The 16,233-nt window shown below is 38.0% G+C and overlaps 1 long non-coding RNA gene across 4 annotated transcripts; it reads right to left on the bottom strand.

Annotated features, from left to right (window-relative positions):
• Window positions 1-469: 469 nt before the first annotated feature.
• LOC121992401 lies at window positions 470-9,419 on the bottom strand. Of its 4 annotated transcripts, XR_006114886.1 has the most exons (7): window positions 8,795-9,418; window positions 8,626-8,703; window positions 8,437-8,534; window positions 2,434-2,918; window positions 2,133-2,204; window positions 1,458-1,547; window positions 470-576 (listed from the first exon to the last, which is right to left on the bottom strand). It is a non-coding gene; the product is annotated as an uncharacterized LOC121992401 (long non-coding RNA). The 4 variants fall into 4 exon arrangements; XR_006114887.1 differs by having other exon boundaries at window positions 1,458-2,719; window positions 2,810-2,918; window positions 8,795-9,419; XR_006114888.1 differs by lacking the exon at window positions 2,133-2,204.
• Between the last annotated feature and the right edge of the window lie 6,814 nt (window positions 9,420-16,233).

Below are 16,233 nucleotides of genomic sequence, written 5' to 3'. Positions count from 1 at the left end.
AGAAAAGACAACGGTTTAAAACCGTTGTTGTTTAGAGTATTTTTTTTAATAACATTGCCCATTACAATCGTTTTTGGGACTACGACAACGGATTTTAACCGTTGTCTTTGAGGGTGATAGACAACAACAACAGTTTTAAACTGTTGTCTTTTAAATTATTATTTTTTAATATCAATATATCATATTTCAATATAAATATATAATAAAGAATCATAATCACAAAAGAAAGAATATTCCCCACATCAATGTCATTCAGAATGTTACTTATACAAGAATTACAATCACAAAAGAAGAAACATGTCTCATGTTTAAATAAAATTTATCTCAATACAAATAAACAAATAAGTTCCATTTACAACTAATCAACAATAGCCAACCAATGAACAAGTCCCATCACAATCTTCAACTTGTAGGATTTCATTGAACTCTTTTTTCTCACATGTTGATTCTTTTATACCAACCTTTTTCAATATTATTGATCATCAGTTCCATAATAAATCCAGTCTTCCCCACACCAGCTCCAACAAAAAGTCTAATCTTTCAACCCCTTTGATAAGGCACTAGGAGATCAACAACCTATTGATATCAAAAGAAATACACTATTATATGTATGAAAAAACTTGTTCTGAAATATGTGTTTACCATTGTGTTGTAAAAACTTAGTAGTTATATGGTAATTCCTGATATGAGCTATATAGAAAACTCAATCAGATAATTTGGACCCATAAGTTCTTATTTTATCTTTCTAGTTTATAAGCAGTGAAAAGAGATGCTGTTCTTTCAAAGAACCGTTTCGAAAGTTATAGCAATGACGTGTCGCTGTTGGACGACGAGTGCTTCGGCTTCTGGCCACAAAAACTGTTGCAAGGGCCCGTTCTTGTTTTGATTTTGGGCTCTCAGTTAAATTTGTCCCTTAATAAATTATTATTAAATTGTTCAGAACAAGTTTAGAGAGAATAGTGACTATTTTAACTATGTTTTTTTTGCACAAATAATATCTTTGAAAAATATCAAAGCAAAAATAAAAAAATAAAAAAATTATAGAGTTGAAACTTTCTGTCATGACAATATTCGTTTTACTCTGTTTGATCCCTTGTAAACAGTTGTAATGTGTCCATGTAAAAGAATATGTTCATCACATAAATAATCCCTTTGTTTGAACTCTGCAAGGGTCCTAATACATTTAAACTCTAGTTTATAAGAGGAATCAAGACCAATTCTATATGTAAAAAAGAGACCTAAAGCTGTTGACCAAACATTTATTTGTTGGCAAAGTCATGATCAGAAGGTTTGCCTTCACCTTTTTACAGAATTAAATATGACCTATTCTCTCTAAAGTTGTTATAACTGAATTGATCGAAGAGAACTTTAACCAATAAAATCAAACAACAAACCAATACAATGTAAAATGAAACTAATACAAGTAAAATAGAAGCAATGTTAGAGAGGAAGTTTACCTGATTGAAGCAACAGCAAGCCTCTTTGAAAAAATATTGTCACCAACAGTGAACAAAATGTGCCAACCCGCCCAATATCCGACAACCAACCTGTTTAAAATAGATACATTCAACAATGTAAAACATAACGAATTATGAATTTCCAAAAGGCCTCTAGTAAATGAATACGAAGAGTTTCTAATTGGGACATAAAGAAGAATAACACTGTCAGAACATATAGAAGAAGAATACTTTCGGAACTGGAAACTTTTGTATTTATAAACAACAGATTTGATCAATTCATACAAGCATGATAGAACTAAACTTATCATATACATGAAGAATTGGTTATGCTACTTACGTACAAACCGGTAATGTGCACACCCCGGCCGCCCAAGTGTTTGTTGGCTAACACAAACTCATGCACACTCACATCCATGCACCATGTGCAAGATGCATATGGCGTGACTTGGTTAAAAGGGAAAAGAGATGCTGTTCTATATACAAATACATTTTTTTTTTTGTTAAAAGGGAAAAGAATAAATATGACTTGTCATTTGATACTTATTAAATGATGTAAACACAATCTTGTGACATAATAGACTAGTACACAGTTTTTATTAGGAAATAATAGTATGTCATGATGTTATTTAAATTCCATCCAGAACTCATATACTGATCCCCTAGTGCTCATACCTTCGCAAAGGATTACTCTTTGAGAAAGCCACTACTAAAAATTCCAGTGTCAAAATCAGCACCATAAAGAACCTAAACAACCAAAGTCAACATATGAGTTAGAGTTCTACCTGGCTGCAGGTTCTAGTCGAAACCAATATATGAATAAAGTTTCTAATATTAAGGTATGGAAACAACAAAGGTTCAAGGAAAGAAGAAAGTGGATAGAACACATCAAAGTTGTGAAGCCAAATTGTGAAATAAATCAACAGATGAAAATGTATAATGATTATATATGTCTGCATAGGAAATGTGGTGACACCTCAATCTCTTCTATTGGTCTTTCCACTATCCGCCAATATTCACCTTCAATATCATCATCGGAAGGTTCCTGCTGGCAGGACCCTAAAACAAATTCTGCACTTCTGCTAAAATATTGTCTCTTGAACTCATCTGCATATGTCTCAAAAGATTCCAGAGTGAAATCTGGACCAGGTACAAATCCAAACCTCTCAACATTGTTACAACAATTAGATTCTGCCTTATCCTCTTCATTGGTATTCTCTGTTTTAAGGGTCTTTCTTCTTCCCCTCATAAAGATATGACTTCTGCCCAAAAAAGGAGAAACATAACCCACAATATGTTTTAACTAACCCCTCACTTATTAATTTCTAAAATGATTCATCCAGGTAACAGACCTATAGGATCATCTATCTTCCATACACTGAAGAAAACAGAATTCCCATAAGGAGGAGTTCTCAAGATTCTAAAGAACTGCTGTTTAGCATCATCTTTTGACAAGTGTTCCTGCAAGAAAGCACAAATATAAATAAGCAATAAAAGATGATGGTAAATATTAGATAAAGAATATTTTGCCAAGATCTTTTTTAAGAATATAGAAGTGTGTTACTTGATTTACAATCAAGTCAAAAATCAAGAAATGGTAAACACGGAAGCATTTCTTGGTGTATGCTACGCATGATCATATAGAGGAACATGAAAATAAATGTATATAACATACCAAATTACACTACAACCGTTCCAATGGTTTGTTCCAATCCATCTTGGTTGTGAGCTACTATTTATAATTTATAAGGAACCGATATCATAATCTTTTGTGTGGCACCACACACCATGTTATCTATAATATAAATTAAATGGACAACTATATTGACATATATATAAATATAAAATACAGACATTTGACTAAAGTGATTCTCATTTCAAAATATTTCAAAATAGATGTGCATACAATAGCTAGGTTTATAGTATACATCCCAACAAGAAACATCTCAAAATCAAAGTTTTAAAATAAAGTTTTAAAGCATAAGCTAGACTTATTTCAAAACAGATGTTCATACATAAGCTAGGCTTATTTCAAAACAGATGTTCATACAAAAGCTAGGCTTAGAAACTAAAACATGGTATGTAAAGATAATTTTTCAAAATCAAAGGTTTATTCCTATCAAAAGATAAATAAACATCTCCCACTCCAACATCCGTCACTCTTGTAGCATTGCCCATGTAGACAGTGATTTCCCCTTCATGTAGTCGTCTGGTTTCCTGGAACCCCTGCAATGAATTGCAGACATGATCAGTGGCTCCCATATCTACACACCAGGTACCGGTAGATAACACCGCTAAACATGTTTAAACAACTAATGAATAAGTTACACCTTTATTGTTCTCCTTTCTACGAGGGTAGCCCACCTTCCAATGTCCAGACTACTTGCATCTGAAGCACTTGCCTTTCGGCTTCTTCACACCTACCTGCGGCCAGTCCCTTAAGGTTGAATCACTTTCTTTGCCGAACCAACTTGTTTGTTCTTCTTCTTTCTGCCTTTCATCGTAGAGGCAGAAACATTTTCAGTAATGTGAACTTGAGAACTTTGACGAAATAGCCCTTGTGCCGCTTGGAGTTCTGTCAGAAGTTCCACCAATGAATAAACCCTTTTGTTCATGTTGTAATTTAGGCGGAACTGTTCAAAATTTTTGGGCAACATTTGGAGAATAATATCGACCTGGGTTTCCCCATCGATTTCATCTCCAAGGACTTCCATCTCATTCAAATGTGCATCATCTTGAGGATATGATCCCTCACGGGTGTCCCCTCAGTCATGGTGGTCGTCATTAAGTTTCTCATGGCCTCCTGCCTGACAGCTCGATTCTGGTGTCCGAAGAGTTCCTTGAGATTGAGCATCATGTCATAGCCAGTGGGTAGGGTCTGATGCTGATGTTGCAGGACATTTGACATAGAAGCCAAAATATAACACTGCGCCATCTCATCTACCTTGACCCATTTCCTATGTCTCTCTATCTCCTCTTCACTAGAATCCTTATCAGGCATGCTAGGACAGACCTCAAGAAGTATGAACTTGTATTCTTCAGCAGTTAAGACAATGTCTAACTTTCGTTTCCAATCAATATAATTTGGACGAGAAATTTTGTTTTCTTTTAAAATAACAGTAAGAGAATTGAAAGCCATTTTGAAATCTTGAGAATCACAAAATAAAATATTTTGTCAAAACTTTAGAATTTAAAATAATATTGATTCCTCAAACAATATAATTTAAATTCACCAATACTTCAAAACACCATGAATTTCGTATGCCAAGATAGTGTGGATGTATACTAATTCAAACATTTGTAAGAGAAGGTTTTACCCATTAATTTTATTATCTTGTCAACCTAACTTTATGACAAATAAAATTAATAGTTGGTTCATCTTCGGTCACACAAATAATAGCAGTGACTCCGATGGGGAGGATACTATTAAATGCGCCTAAGTGTATATCATTACTTGATACTTAGTCCATTAATTAGAATTGTGCCCCTTCAGATGGAGAATATCGCACATGCCTAAATAATTTCCTATAATCATCCATAGAGGAAGTTTGATCTAGCGATCCGCAAATAAACTCATCCGATATGGTGGAAGGCACTTAAAGCCAACGCGCAAGTTTGAATGCATCACTTACAAACCAGTAATGGAGACCGTGGAATTTAAATAAATAATCCCTCTCTCACTTAGTTATTTAAATTGAGGAATTTTAGCATGCACATAGCATCACAGCACATAAAACAACATATAAAGGCAATAAATATGAAAATAAGATTTCCAACTATTATGGCCTCATCCAACGCTGTCCTCCAATATGCCGCCACATCCATCGTTGTCCTCCAATGTGTCGCCAATGGATCAAGCCATCGCGTCTATCTCACTTCCTTCTCCACCACGCCTTTGGTTCTCAAAAATAGCACCATGCATTGCAAGGATACAAGCCGCAACAAAAAATAAAATATTACATTTATCGATCCTATATTCCATAAAGGAATTTATATGTAATTTAGATCGAACATAATGTAAAAAAATAATAATAATATGACAACTGGCCGCATTTAATTATTACAATCATGCACACACAAACAACCTCGACATGGCCGAGGGTTCAAATCATACACAAACACACAAAGAGCCATAATAGTTGGATCTAGGACGCCTGCAACCATAGAGTTAATCTATCTTGCACATCCTACTATTATCCGACCGAAATTTATATACGAGCAGTGCATAATTTAACCGAAAACCAATCACATAGAACCAGAAAACTCGCTCTGATACCACTTGAAGGCATTGGAATTCCGTTCTGTTTAAATTTCCCTGTATAAAAAAATATACAAGAACATAACTATTCCAAACTACCTGCATGTTCGATCAAACATGTGTTTGATCAATCAAGCAAGTTCTTGACGGATAAAAACACACCTTGATCAAAGTACAAGATCACTAACCTCTTGTGTTGATATTCCAAAAATTGATACAAAGAAAACTAACTAATTACGCAGCGGAATTAAGAACTAGTTGTACCTTTCTTCGTAACTAGAGACCTCTTAATCTTCTACCGTATTCCTCTCCTCTTCTTAGATGTCGTGTGGGTGACGATCTACCAAGACACCACCACCCTCCTTCTCTTCTCGATTTCCAAACCGCTGACTACAAAAGGAGGCTCTAGGATTGGGTATCTTCTCTTCTTCTTCCTCTTCTTCCTCTTTTTCCTCTTCTCCAAGCCGTCGGCCACTAATGGATTGCTAGGAAGGGGCGCCGACCCTACGCAAGGAGTGGAGGGGGGCAACCCTTACAAGGTGAGCAAGGGGCGGCCCTAGCAAGGTGAGGAGGGGTGTCGGCCCTAGCAAAGGAAGAGGGGCGCCGATCACAAGGAGAGAAGAGGATTGTGGAGAATTAGAAAATTAGGTTTTAGGAGCCACCACCTACTCCTTTTTATAGGCTTGTCGCCGGTTACAAAGAAAGAAAAATAACATAATTCTGTTTAGAAAAAATCTCTCTTTCTATAACCAAGTTAAACCAAACCAAGTTAAGTTAAACCAAACCAAGCTAAGTTAAACTAAACCAAGTTAAACCAAACTCAGTTAAACTAAACCAAGTTATGGATGGGTGGATGTGAGGCTTTATATAGAGGCTACAACAGGGACCTAGAGGAGGAATTGGTTTAGGCGTCCTAATGGGCTTGGGCTTCCTGTGTTCGGCCCGAACACCCAACCCAAGTCCATCAATAATAACTCATACCACTAAAGGGTTATTATTGAACTACCGCATCAATTCCATATTACAATATGGGCTTCTTCTTATCATGAGTGTGTTAATCTCCCCGTGTTTAAGATATCGTATATCTGTTAATTAAATGAGTTGCTGACAACTCAATTAATTAACATCTGATTCTATGAGTAGTACCACCCAACTTTATTATCATGCCGGACTAAGTCCACCTGTAGGGTTTACATAATAATCCTTATGAGCTCCTCAAGGGGACATCATCATCCTAAATAATTAGGACATAGATCCTTCTATAATCAACAACACACCATATAAATAATACTATCTTCCAACTCATCAGCCCTATTAATTTAACTAATAAATCTCACCCATTTATAAGTTAAAGAATTAAATACTAAGTATACGTGCTTGTTATTATATCGGGATTAAGAGGACGCACATCCATAATAATAGAGGTTCTATTCTTTTATGTAGTCAGTATAAATCAAACAACCTCAAATGGTCCTGCTCAAAACACACATAGTGTACTTGTGTAATTTTATAGTCAAGACATACTAATACAAAATTACACTACAACCGTTCCAATGGTTTGTCCCAATCCATTTTGGTTGTGAGCTACTATTTATAATTTATAAGGAATCGATAACATGATCTTCTATGTGGCACCACATACAATGTTATCTACAATATAAATTAAATGGACAACTGCATTGACATATATATAAATATAAAATGCAGACATTTGACCAAAGTGATTCTCATTTCAAAATATTTCAAAATATTTCAAAATAGATGTTTATACAAAAACTAGGCCTATAGTATACATCCCAACACACTACACGCTGCAGTCATCGCTACCCATGAGTGGACTAGTGGAGCCCTGACAGAGCAATTTGTAACACACACCCTTCCTGAAATACCACTAACCCATGAGTGGTTGTGTGTGTGATGTTCATGTAATTGATGATATGCTCAACAATAATGGAGCTGACAATTGCTCAGCATGCAATCATGCAAGATGCTGCATGACACTATAGCATGTATATCCTGACACCTCCATAATATATTGCAAAAAGGTAAAGAAATCCAACAAGGATCTAAGTATCATGAAACTAGGTACACATGTCAGGTATGTCTAGTAACTAGTCCTGCACACAGTAAAGCATTGTATGTCACTACTTATATGATCATAAATACACATGGCAAGAACAAAAGAATATAAGTCTAAATGCATAACAGATAATAACAAACAAGGGCATGCTATATGTATCAAGTAGTGACATACCAATGGTAGCTAAACACAACCATTACTACAAGCTATAAATTACTATGCATATCATAATGACAATAACAAAAGAGATAAGTCAAAGGTACCCACCTCAAATCGAAGATCGTATCAAACCAATCTCATGTCAAGAGGCTCGCCTCGAATCAAAGTCTTGCGATCACATAATGTATTTAGCTAATATATATATAGCAAATAGCTAAATAAAATCTCCAACCTAATTAGGGAAACCCTAATCAAATTAATTAACCTAATTCATTAATCCAATTAGGTTTAACTCAATCCACAATTCCTTCACTTCAATCCTACTCAAATCAACACATCATTTACTCCATGTCTTAAATCAACTACACATCAAGAACAAATTAATCTCTTTCATAATCCATCACAACATTAGAATAGATATCCATAACTCTTCCAAAATCAAATTGAATTAGATCAATGCATAACCCATCAACAAAATTTACCCAAATCCAAAGACTTCAATGTTGACTCAGCCAGAGGAGCTTGCTACTTGGTATTCATGGCCGAAGCTCCAGTGCAGCCGTGGATCTCCACACAAATCCTAAAACACAAACAACACCCCCATATCTAAATTCCAACTTCCAATCGGAAGTAGCATAAGTCAAATAAACTTAGTTTAAGAGATTTGTTACCCCTTTTTCCTCTCTGGTGGTTCCCTGCGGCTGGAGTAGCACTGATTAGGATTGATCATTGTCAGATCTAGCTATTGGCTGTAGTGGAGAGGTGAAAATGAGATATGAAGAAACACAAGGCTAAGGATTGACTCAGACAAAGGAAACAATAGCGCACAAAGAGACTGACCCTCTCGTGATGGCTGATGGCATCGGCGTCATCGTGCTGGCCTCACACGAAGTGGCGACATTGAGGTGGCAGTGATCAGGTGGCAGCGATCGAGCAGCAACAATCGGGCAAAAGAGAATGCAGGCAAGGGGAGGTCGATGCTTGGGCTCGGCCTTCCCCTTCCTTGGCTGAAGATCTGCTCGTGTGGAGTGACGACCCGGGGAGGAAGACGACCCAACAGCCTCCAGGGATGAGCAGAGGAGAAAGGTAGCTCGGCGTCGGCGATTGAGTGGTGGCTATGATCAGTTGGGATGATGCAGCATATTCGCGTGAGAGGGAGAGACTCAGGGACAATAGATCCCTCCTGGTCGATGACGTCGATTGCTGGCAGCTCCGGCGTCTCACAAGTTGGAGCGACACGGCGATTGACGCCCGGCATCGGGCTATGACAGTCGGCGGTGAGATGAGGAAAAGGATCGAAGAAGGAGAAGATAAGGAAGAGGGAAAACGAAGAGATCGGGGAAGAGGCAAGTCAGCGGCTTGGCATCGCGCGAGAGGGGCGGCGGAGAGGAAGGGGATCGGGCGAAGAAGGAAGCTAGGGCATGGGTAAGAAACGAAGGAAAAGAAAAATCAAAGAAATATTTAAGAAATTAAATATTTCCTTGTCCAAATATGGTAACTTAAGCAGGCTTTCCTCTATCCCAATAATTTATCACCCTAACATACATCATACGAGCTCAAAAAAATTCCCTTAAAATTTCTAAAAATTACTAAAAATTCCATTAAAGTTTTTCCTCAAATAACCTTATTATTTTATTATTATTTGGGTGTCGTATTTTACATTCTCCTCCACTAATAAAATTTGGTCCCTAAATTTTCGTTAATTACCATCAACAAGTACTAGCAATCAATAAACCATATAAATGTTGAGCATAAAATTAACCCACATACCTTAAGTAAAGTAAAAAAAAAATGAGTGTATCGAGCTTGAATCTTATCCTTGAGCTCGTAGGTAGTCTCCTCATCAGAATGATATTGTCATCTGACTTTTACCAGTCGGATAGTCTTGTTCCACAGCTGACGCTCTCTGTGATCCAAAATCCATACCGGAACTTCCTCGTAAGTAACGTCAGGCCGAATGAGAACTGATATGTCTGACAAAACATGTGCTGGGTAGGATACGTATCTCCTCAGCATGGACACATGAAATACATCGTGAATGCCCTCTAGAGATGGTGGTAGCGCTAGACGGTGAGCTACCGCTCCAATCCTCTCCAAGATCTAGAAAGACCCAATGTATCGTGGAGCTTGTTTACCTCGAAGACCAAATCTCTTCACTCCTTTCGTGGGTGAGACTCTCAAAAATTCATGGTTGCCTATAGAGAGCTCCAGGGGTCTCCGTTTCTGATCAGCATAACTCTTCTGACGGTCCTACGCCTTAAACATCCTCCATTTGATAGTTTGAACCAACTCTACCTGCTGCTAAGCTCATTGAGGTCCTAGCAGCTAGGTCTCCCCAACCTCCTCCCAGAGGATGGGTGTCCGACAAGGCCAACTATACAACTCTTCAAACGGTGTCATCTGGATAGCTGAATGATAGTTGTTGTTGTAGGCGAGCTCTACTAATGGAAGGTGATCCTCCCAGCTACCTCCGAACTCCATAACGCAAGAACTCAACAAGTCCACTAATGTCTGAATGGTCCGCTATGACTGTCCATCCGTCTACAGATGAAATATTGTACTGAAACAGAGCTGTGTGCCCAAGGCCGGCTGAAGACTCTATCAGAACCGGGACGTGAACCGTGGGTCTCCATCCGATATAATGCTCAAAGGAACACCATGCAATCTGATGATCTCTCGACATTATAGCTCTGCCAATCGATCTAGAATCGGTCTTTCGAATCGCTAAGAAGTGTATAGATTTTGTTAATCGGTCAATGATTACCCAAATCGCGTCATGACCTCTTCAGGTCCTAGGCAATCCCACCTCAAAATCCATAGTGATGTGCTCCCATTTCTACTCCGAAATAGGAATCCTCTGAAGTAAATCGGCAAGTCTCTGGTGCACAGCCTTCACATGCTGACAGACTAGGCACCTAGCTACAAACTCCACGATGTCTTTCTTCATGTCGTTCCACCAATATGAACGCCTCAAATCTCGATACATGCGGGTTTCGCCTGGGTGGATAGCAAATCGGGAGTGATGAGCCTCCTGAAGTAACTCCTCCAAGACCGGGTGAGATTGAGGTACGTATAATCTACCTCGGAAATAAATAGTACCCTCATCATGTCAGGTGAACTCGGTCTGCTGCCCGAATGCTATCTAGCTGCCAATGAACTGTAAGCGCTGATCACCGGCCTGGGCCTCTCGGATCCTCGTCCTGATCGAAGACTGAGCAACCATGGCAACCAGAATACCCTGCTATGTTTGTCCTTGCTCCTCAAGGCCCAACTCGGAGAAACCCTAAATCAAGTTCATGATCAAAACTCGGTGGCAAGCTAATGTCCCTCTAGACTTCCGGCTAAGTGCATCGGCTACCACATTAGCTTTCCCTGGGTGGGCACTAATGGTACAGTCATAATCCTTCAGGAACTCCATCCATCTCCTCTGGTGGATATTGAGTTCCTTTTGAGTGAAAAGACATTTAAAACTCTTATGATTAGTGAGAATCTCAAATGTAATACCATACAGATGATGCAGCCAAATTTTCAAAGTGAATATAATGGCGGCCAACTCCAGATCATGTATTGGGTAGTTCTTCTCATGCTCCTTCAACTAACGAGAAGCATAAGAGACTACCCTACCATACTGCATCAAAACAGTGCATAAACCCTGTAGAGAAGAGTTGGTGTAGAGTATGAATCTGTCCTCTCCAGAAGGTAAAACCAGAACTGGTGCCGACACTAATCTCCACTTCATCTCCTAGGAGCTGGTCTCGCAGGCTTCTGACCAGATGAACTTCACACCTTTCCTGGTCAGGCGTGTCAGCGGCATAGCAAAGCGAGAGAAACCCTCAATGAATCGTTTGTGATATCCGGCCAATCCCAAGAACTGCAGATCTCTTGAACTGATTTCGGTTGTTTCCAGCTGGTCATAACCTTGATTTTCTGAGAGTCTACGAAAATACCTTGACTAGAAACCACGTGTCCCAGAAAATCGATTGAGGGTAGCCAAACAAAACACACTTGTTGAACTTCGCATATAGACGATGTCGTCGAAGAGGCTCCAAAACTATGCGAAGATGCTGTGAATATTCCTCCTCAGAATGCGAGTAAATCAAAATGTCGTTGATGAAGATGATTACGAACCGATCTAGATATTCCAAGAAGATGCGGTTCATCAAATCCATAAATACCGCTAGAGCATTAGTAAGCCCAAATGACATTACCAACAACTCATAATGTCAGTATATAAGGCATACTCAACCATAAGATTACTAGCAACGAATCTGTAATCTGATCACCAACTACATATCACCAAATCCATAATTATCACACCTGACACTCACTATGTCACCATTAATGACAAACCCAAATAATAGATCATCAAAACAAATATCCACTAATAGATCATAAAAATAGCTATTAACTAATAGATAATTAGAAAACCACATAACTCAACATTTACTCCAATAAATCATTAGAAATCCACATATCACAATATCTAATCTCACAATATCCCTCAACCTCAATCAAACATGATAATTTTCCTGTAGAAAATTCTCATCTTGGTGTACTATTAAGATGAATAAATATATCACAATCCCATATAAGATATATGACTATTGAAATCCAAGGGATATCCCTTGACTTCCTGACTGATAATCAACAACTCTCCAAGTGGTAGTAGATATACGATTAATCCAAAAGATGAGTATAAAAACTCTACTAATTTCATCCATAATTATCCAAAGAGTATACCAAATCTCATCCTTCAGATACTCAAATATCCACCATAAGGGAATGACAATTCAAAATCTAAAGGGTCATTCAATCTCCTGACTAAGAGTCTACTCATCAAAGAATATCCCCACAAATCTCATAATCATACCCGTTTAATGTCCTCCGGCTAATATCGACAAGAGATCGAACACTCCAATCTAAATTATAAACTTCAAGACCTTGGTAAAATGATCATGTGGTCAAGGTCCCGAGCTACTCAAGGGAGACAATGTTAGTTGAGTCAACTAACCATTGTCTTATAACACATCATACTATGATTGTTCCACCTAAAGTTCTGTAACCTTTTGTGACGAGCAATGCATACAAGGGTAGAGATATACTATCAACAAATAGCTAACCGACATAACTGTCGATTGGTGCTCTGTTCCTCACAAATCATCATAAAATATTTCCACTCGATGACGATGAAACTTTCTAGGTGTTAATCAACTAACACTACCTTTGTATTACTGTGGGTCATAAATCCCTAGATACCATCAAGGATATCCGTAATCGGTCCATGAGTCAGGATCCCTCATGGATCGGCATTAGGTGAATCGACTGATCATCACCTTATAATCCATCATGCTACTGGAAGAGGTAGTAAAGTACTCGCTCTCAAAACACCTCAACGTAATCACCAAATGATGCCTTGATCTCAAAAATCATCATCTGCTTCTTTCTTCACGTGATGCCTTGTCACATAAAAGATAAGCAGCTAACTACACCTTTTCTTACGCCCGTATAAATTATATATCCAAATGTACTCACCAATTCATACGGCCATGAAATGGTTGTATCTTCTAAGTGTTAAGCAAGTAGCTTTACGCCTTTCCACATGAGTGCAGGTATCCCATCTGAATGTACCTACTAAGTCATCCTACCAAGTACAGATGATCCAGGGTCAAAACCCACATGGAATAGGATACGTCGATCCTTTATAGGTTGACCAAGTCGACAATGGTATATGGCTAATTCAGTCCTCTCTACCTTGGTACAAGTCATGTACCCAAATGTGACTAAAAATCTCTAACCAAGCACGAGTATCCTAAAAATTCAAAATCTCTATAAAAATAGAGTAAGTCATTTCCCTACTGATCGAACCAACAAAATAGATCGGTCATCAACAACTAGTCCAATAAGAGTACATCAATCCTCCACAAAAGTAACTAAGGTAAATCAATTCACAACTACCCAAGTCAATGAGGGTAAATCAATCCTCTATAGACAGAACCAAAGAGAATATAAATTAATCCTCTATAGACTAAGTCAACATGATTATTACTGCTAGTATGATATGACGAATCCCCTAAGACTGTTATCCTTAATTTCTAGTAGGGTCGACCGTGATCAGTGGTTGACCCATCACATGAAATATATGCTACAAATAACTAGACAAGTACTAAAAGAGTACTAACACATCATAACTAACTATCATATATAACCATATAAGTAATAAAAGAAGTGCATGATAACAATAACAAACATACCTCCAATACCTTGTAGATGTCCTACTACTGCCTGATCCCAAAACCTGAAAAGTCACATCGAGAAAACCAAAACACAAAATCCAGAACACAAAAAATAGGTATCATAAACCTGCTCTGATACCAAATAAATTGTCACGCCCTAAAGGAGTGCCTGCCAGAGACAAATTCGGCAGCATCTCCCATGTATCGATGACAATCTGAAGCATATATACATCAATAACAAAATACATCAGCCCACACGGTTGAAATATACACAACCACGCAGTTATATATATATATTAAACAACCCACACAGTTGTACTACAAACACAACCACATAGTTATGTTGGTCCCTTTGGAGGCCGGCAAGAGGGGAGGGGTGAATTGCCCTACAAAATTAAACTCGAACCTTTCTCGGATTTTCAACTATATAACATAAACACTTGTAATAAAAAGTAGAGACTAAGTAAAGAAATCATACACCAGAGATTTACTTGGTTTGTAATCAGAGGATTGCTAATCCAACGAAAGTAAGCGCACTATGATCTCCTCTAGGCGGAGAAGCCTCTTTACAACGTTGACAGCACAAATGAAAAGAATACAACTGAAAGCAGAGAAAGAATTGATTACAAGTGAGTTAAACTGAATGTGCAGACCAGTACTATATTTATAGTACTGGTCCGGGCGCCTAGAAGGAGTTCCGGGCGCCCTGGAGGATATCCCCCAACGATCGGATCGCGTTTGACGCGATCACAGTCAAAAGTCACCAGCGCCCGAGGTTACAGGCGCCGGACCCTCAATAGTGCGGGCGCCGAATGATTCGCGCGGACTTAAGTCAACTTTGTTGACTTTTGTGGTCCGATTCTACTACTCCGGTTTAGCTCGTTTGCTCCGGCTCCGTTAGCTTGGGTGATCTCGGCCTTCCGGAATAGGGCTCACCCGAACCCATGTTCCGGCCTTCTCCTCGAGCAGCCTTCCTTCCACGCTCTTATCGTCCACCGGTGTACTCTTCCGCGGACACCTCGTCCCTCAGACGCACCGAGCCCGTCGGCTCTCTCCCGTGTCGTCCTTCTCGCTAGCCGCGTCTTCCGCTAGACTTCCTGTGTTCCTAAGCTCTGCACACTTAGGCACAAGGGTTAAACAAACGCAGGACCTAACTTAGCTTGTTTGATCACATCAAAACACCTTGGGGTTCCAACAATCTCCCCCTTTTTGATGTGAGCAACCCAAGTTAAGTTAGGGTAACCATATGCAATAAAAACAATTTTATTTTCCAATAAGTCCAAAATATTTTTCAATTGAAAATTTATAGTATCTCCCCCTAGACTTAACATACTTCTCCCCCTTTGATCACATAAAAATTGGGGTGATAAACAAGTCTAAGGTAAATTCAAACACTTTTCAGATAAAAACAGTCACAAGTGTTTATAGAAAAAATTTGAAGTTTGAAACTTATCTCAACATTCCCAAAAAAATTTCTAAGTCAATATACAGAAAAAAATTTTAAGTTATTTTTCATAAAAGATTTCTAAGGCAATTTCCAAAGAAAAATGTCTAATACAATATTCATAGAAAAATTCCTAAGTTAAAAAATATCTAAGTCAATAATTTTCAGAAATTTTTTAAGTCAATTAAAAAAAATTATTTTAAAAAAATCCTTTTTTTTATTTATAAATTAATTTTAAATATTTTCTAACACAAATTGAATAACTCTTTTAAAGCATTAGGTAAATTAAATTAATGTTTTTTCAGTTAGTCAATTAAACTTTTCATTTCGATACTTGGCTTCCAGGTCGTGGCGAGGCACTAGGCCTTCTTGGTTATTGGAGCAACAACCACTTCCTTAGACAAAGCCTCATAATGAAATTAGTCGTTTAATTTCCTTGCTGAAAATGCTAAGTCTAATTTTAGATTAAACAGGTTTTTGGAACCCAGTAGAGATTCCTACCTACAGGGTTAACCAAGTATTTCCTAGGTACATAGATTTTTGATATATTTCTAATTTGACTTTGATGAAATCTATAATACCAATTTAAACCTCTATAATTT

This window comes from Zingiber officinale, chromosome 6B, assembly GCF_018446385.1.
Source record: "Zingiber officinale cultivar Zhangliang chromosome 6B, Zo_v1.1, whole genome shotgun sequence".
Taxonomy (NCBI): Eukaryota; Viridiplantae; Streptophyta; class Magnoliopsida; order Zingiberales; family Zingiberaceae; genus Zingiber; species Zingiber officinale.
This window is presented reverse-complemented; position numbering and strand designations above follow the sequence as displayed.